This window comes from Amblyraja radiata, chromosome 3 (assembly GCF_010909765.2).
Source record: "Amblyraja radiata isolate CabotCenter1 chromosome 3, sAmbRad1.1.pri, whole genome shotgun sequence".
Classification (NCBI taxonomy): domain Eukaryota; kingdom Metazoa; phylum Chordata; class Chondrichthyes; order Rajiformes; family Rajidae; genus Amblyraja; species Amblyraja radiata.
In genome coordinates this window covers 81,699,885-81,706,116 of record NC_045958.1, presented here as the reverse complement: position 1 = coordinate 81,706,116, position 6,232 = coordinate 81,699,885, and the positions used below count along the sequence as shown (strand labels likewise).

The window sequence follows — 6,232 nt, the reverse complement described above, 5'->3', positions numbered from 1 at the left end:
GCCGATGAACTTTTGAGTTTAGAATAATGAGAGATAATCGTGCTGAAATGTACAAAATTCTTATGGGACACATTTTTATGCAGGTCTGGTGTTTTCCATTGCTGTGGTGTCTTGAAAGGAACCACAGTCTCAATATGAGGAGATGAAATAAGAAGAAAATTATTCACCGAGAGAATTGGGAATGTTTGGATTTCTCTTCTCAGGAGAGAACCATGCAGGCCCAATCACTGAGTATTTTCACGGATAGATTTTTAGATAATGAGGAAATCTAGGGTCAAGGGGTATGTATGATTTTATTAAATGTCAGAATTGGCATGTGGTTGAGGGGCACTTTTGCTTTATTATAAATGGACTAATCAACCAAATGAGAAGTTAATATGCAACCATCATACACCCATGATGAAATAAATATAAGCTCTACATTGATCCAGAATAGTAAGATTAAACAAGAACTTACCAGTTTGAAGTTTGATCTTTATTTTATGAGGGGTTACGATGAGCGATTACTTGAAGAAGCCCCGCCAGTCCGCATGCGCATCATTCTTCAAAGCAGCGGTGTGAAATCACAGATAACAGCAGTCGAAGTAACATAGTAAGACTTAGGGAAGACTAGAACTACCGAGTGATCTTTATGAGAGAGGGTAGGGAGTGGGTGGGCACGTAATCGCTCATCATAACTCCTCATAAAACAAAGGTCAAACTTCAAACTGGTAAGTTCATGTTTAATCTTACTATTTTACTTCGGAGTCACGTGAGTGATTCCGTGAAGTTTTCAAAGCTCTGTGATTTCATGCCGTGAGAAATGAGTCTAAACAGCAACAACTGCTTCATTGACAGATGAGGGAAACATTCATAATGATTAAGTAATAGTAGCTCCTCTTATCCGGGAGTAAACTAACCACTGAATCTAAAATAGAGTTGGCAAATACCCCTGGCCTGGCAATAGGTTATTATGAAATGTTCAGAAGTTCGTTCGACCATCCTGCAGTCGCCAGGATGTGGTCCAGCGGAACATACATAACCTTTGCTGCTGATGTTGTAGCAGCCCTGGTGGAGTGAGACTCGAAAAATATCAGTATTTACTCCTGTATGAGCCAAACCCCATTTCAACCACCTGGAGATGGTCTAAACCAATACCTTTTTATAAAGTTTTTTGTAATTAACCAACATTGCTAGTTCAGAGCCTCTAAGGCTCTGCGTGACCTTGATGTATTGTTGTATATGTGTGAACATACACAACCGAAGGTTCATGGGGTATGCCATGAAACTAGTTTGAGACCTCACATCTGCTCTGCTGAACTAAACATTAAAATATAATATTATTTGCAAATGTAACCATCCTGTCCATAGGTACATAGATACATAGAAAATAGGTGCAGGAGTAGGCCATTTGGCCCTTCGAGCCTGTACCGCCATCCAATATGATCATGGCTGATCATCCAACGCAGTATCCCATACCTGCCTTCTCTCCATACCCCCTGATCCCTTTAGCCACAAGGGCCACATCTAACTCCCTCTTAAATATAGCCAATGAACCGGCCTCAACTACCCTCTGTGGCAGAGAGTTCCAGAGATTCACCACTCTCTGTGTGAAAAATGGTTTTCTCATCTCGGTCTTAAAGGATTTCCCCCTTATTCTTAAGCTGTGACCCCTTGTCCAGGACTTCCCCAACATCGGGAACAATCTTCCTGCATCTAGCCTGTCCAACCCCTTAAGAATTTTGTAAGTTTCTATAAGATCCCTCCTCAATCTCCTAAATTCTAGCGAGTATAAGCCGAGTCTATCCAGTCTTTATTCATATGAAAGTCCTGACATCCCAGGAATCAGTCTGGTGAACCTTCTCTGTACTCCCCCTATGGTAATAATGTCCTTCCTCAGATTTGGAAACCAAAACTGTACGCAATACTCCAGGTGTGGTCTCACCAAGAACCTGTACAACTGCAGTAGAAGCTCCCTGCTCCTATACTCAAATCCTTTTGCTATGAATGCCAACATACCATTCGCCTTCTTCACTGCCTGCTGCACCTGCAAGCCTACTTTCAATGACTGGTGTACCATGACACGCAGGTCTTGTTACATCTCCCCTTTTCCTAATCGGCCACCATTCAGATAATAGTCTGCTTTCCTGTTTTTGCCATTAAAGTGGATAACCTCATATTTATCCACATTATACTGCATCTGCCATAAATTTGCCCACTCACCCAGCCTATCCAAGTCACCTTGCAGCCTCCTAGCATCCTCCTCACAGCTAACAATGCCCCCCAGCTTAGTGTCATCCGCAAACTTGGAGATGTTGCCTTCAATTCCCTCGTCCAAATCATTAATATATATTGTAAATAGCTGTGGTCCCAGCACTGAGCCTTGCGGTACCCCACTAGTCACTGCCTGCCATTGTGAAAAGGACCCGTTTAATCCTACTCTTTGCTTCCTGTTTGCCAGCCAGTTCTCTATCCACATCAATACTGAACCCCCAATAGTGTGTGCTTTAAGTTTGTATACTAATCTCTTATGTGGGACCTTGTCGAAAGCCTTCTGAAAGTCCAGATACAACACATCCACTGGTTCTCCCCTATCCACTCTACTAGTTACATCCTCGAAAAATTCTATAAGATTCGTCAGACATGATTTACCTTACATAAATCCATGCTGACTTTGTCCAATGATTTCACCACTTTCCAAATGTGCTGCTATCCTATCTTTAATAACTGACTCTAGCAGTTTCCCCACTACCGATGTTAGACTAACTGGTCTGTAATACCCCGTTTTCTCTCTCCCTCCCTTTTTAAAAAGTGGGGTTACATTAGCTACCCTCCAATCCTCAGGAACTACTCCAGAATCTAAAGAGTTTGGAAAAATTATCACTAATGCATCCACTATTTCTGGAGCTACTTCCTTAAGCAGTCTGGGATGCAGCCTATCTGGCCCTGGGGATTTATCGGCCTTTAATCAATTCAATTTACCCAACACCACTTCCCGACTAACCTGGATTTCACTCAGTTCCTCCATCTCCTTTGACCCGCGGTCTCCTGCTATTTCCGGCAGATTATTTATGTCTTCCTTAGTGAAGACGGAACCAAAGTAGTTATTCAATTGGTCCGCCATATCCTAGTTCCCCATGATCAATTCACCTGTTTCTGACTGCAAGGGACCTACATTTGTTTTAACTAATCTCTTTCTCTTCACATATCTATAAAAACTTTTGCAGTCAGTTTTTATGTTCCCTGCCAGTTTTCTTTCATAATCTATTTTCCCTTTTCTAATTAAGCCCTTTGTCCTCCTCTGCTGGTCTCTGAATTTCTCCCAGTATTCTGGTATGCTGCTTTTTCTGGCTAATTTGTACGATTCATCTTTTGCTTTGATACTATCACTGATTTCCCTTGTTATCCACGGATGCACTACATTCCCTGATTTATTCTTTTGCCAAACTGAGATGAACAATTTTTGTAGTTCATCCATGCAGTCTTTAAATGCCTTCCATTGCATATCCACTGTCAACCCTGTTAGAATGAATTGCCAGTCAATCTTGGCCAATTCACGTCTCATACCCTCAAAGTTACCTTTCTATAAGTTCAGAACCATTGTTTCTGAATTAACAATGTCACTCTCCATCCTAATGAAGAACTCAACCATATTATGGTCACTCTTGCCCAAGGGGGCACGCACAACAAGACTGCTAACTAACCCTTCCTCATTACTCAAAACCCAGTCTAGAATAGCCTGCTCTCTCGTTGGTTCCTCTACATGTTAGTTTAGAAAACTATCCCGCATACATTCCAAGAAATCCTCTTCCTCAGCACCCCTGCCAATTTGATTCACCAAATCTATATGTAGATTGAAGTCACCCATTATAACTGTTTTACCTTTACACTACAATATGTAGTGACTGAACCCGTTGCACTGAGACCAGCGCCATGAGGATAACTACCTTATGAGAGCCGAGCCAAAGCTAAAGATGTAGCTGGAGCCCCCTGGTGAAATAATGTTAATTCCACATCAATATCCCATACTGCCCTGTGCTTGTCCTGGGAGAACTTGTGCGAAAGATATCCTTTATAACTCGGTATCAGGGGGTGAAACCTGACAGAGTGGTTCCCTTTTGCTGCAGAAAATATGATGGGAAGGCACGTTGGGCACAGTTAATGGTCCTATAACTTAATTTATTGTCAAAGACCTATTTGAAACGAACTTCAAGACGTCAGTTATCTGTATCATATTAGATGTAACAAAAGTATTTAAACAAACGCTTCCCATCTCCTGAAGAGGAAATGTAATGCTTTCCTTTCTTGGTGCTATCCCTGCACTCTGCAGTGAGCACATACATGGATCGGTCTGACAGTCCAAGCCGCAGGAGCGGTCTACTCAGAATCTATGTCATTAAATTGATTTTATCATGCAGAGGCTGGTTTCCCGAGCCAAAGGCTGAACCAGCAAGTTTTATGTTTAGAATAACCGTAAAAGATTGTATTATTATTCCCGACAAAGAGGGAAGCATGGCTGCATAGGCCAGTCAGACAGAACGACAACTTAAAGCGGAATCTTGCTGACTTTATTGCAAGACTCGACTAATGAGGCAAAATGAAGGGAGACAAACATAACTTATTTTTCCTTGTAGCGAGAATGTATCTTTTGCCACTGTTATGCCACATATTTTTGCAATCGGTAAATGAGCCTGGAAACAAACATATCGATTTGGTGTTCCATTGAGCCATAATTTCATTAAATGCTTTGTGATCCAACACCAATTTTGTGTTGTCATTGATTGTACGTGATGATATTCCAACCTAAAATGAGATTAGGTAAATTATTACAGGATATTCTGTCTTGATTGCACCCATGTCTTGATTACATACGCCACCACCATAGTGTATCAACTTAACGTTGAGCATGCAGATTATACATATTCACTCAATAACCCTTTAACCTATAGAATGCACCTAGTGTCTATAGGTAGTTCATACCAATAACTGAATAATTGTTAACTGATGCAAATCTCCTCCGCCTCCGAACTAGATGGCATTCATAATTTCCCACCTTAGAGCCCCATCAGTTTATAATATAACTGAAATTTCACTGACCAGATTACTGGGGCAATGCTGAATACTGTTCGTCCACCATAATGACCTTGGTAGCTTCAGCTGGTAATAGCATAAGGTCTATCACAAGACCTACATGGCATTTGAGAGATTACTACTTTGCACGATGTAAGTTTCCCCCACTTGCACAGCTGAATCACAGCCACTATATTGCCAATTATACTTGATGAATAGAAGGCTGTTTTATGACAACAAGATTGTTCGAGGCTGCTATTAATTCCAATCTCTTACCCTAGGGCGGAGTCACAGGCTAATTACTAGTTAAAGGTAAATCCCAATGATGAACAAGTCTAGTTGGTATCACCTTAATTTTCTTAAACATAGTTTGAGGCTGAAACAGCTGATTTTAGCACATACAGCATTAGAATATCGTCCAGACAAGACATAACAAATGTTTTTGAGCTCTGAGCAGTCCAAGCATCGGTTTTAGTAATCTGGTAAATAACCTGGGAACTGAAGTTAACCCATTTTGCAATGTTTTATCATTGCCTTTATCCAGATAAATTTCAAATGTCTCCGGTGCAATCTGTAAATGGGAGCATCCTAAGGAAATCAGATGCGAAGTTTACCTAATCGGAAAAATTTATACTGCACATGCGAGTTAAACGACATTCTGCATCATTTTCACGCCTGCGAATTCCGTACCTGCTCGAGCAACAACTCTGGCCCGATTTCTGAGCCTGTCCCGAAAGCCAATCCTGGCCATAATACTGAAAGACCTCGAAAGACCTCTGGACATAATTCTGAGCTTGCCTGTAAAGCCAAATTTGGCCCAATTCTGTGCTTGGAACCCTAGTATTGTGCAGGTTTACCTGGTTAGATGCCACAACCATTTGTGTGTTGTAAGGCCACTAGGACCCCTTCCATCCTTATCAAGGGGAATGCTACTTTCTTACAACACATAAACTAAACACATGTTATTATTATCATTGTACAAAAACAAGTGTAAATATTACCAACTTGTAGATGGTCCCATATTTTTCCTGAGCCCGACTTGGGTCTCGGATTTGAAGACCTCTGCCCAGCTTTCATGCTGCCATGAACTTCAGTAAACTGCTTACTGCCAATGGAGGCGTGGGGTGTGTTGTTGCCGCAACGATGAAGCTATGCTCGTCATTGGTACCTCGATTGGTCCGAC

General features: G+C 41.4%; 1 pseudogene; it reads right to left on the bottom strand.

Annotated features, from left to right (window-relative positions):
- Positions 1-5,898: 5,898 nt before the first annotated feature.
- On the bottom strand, positions 5,899-5,995 carry LOC116971619 (annotated as a pseudogene).
- Positions 5,996-6,232: the final 237 nt, after the last annotated feature.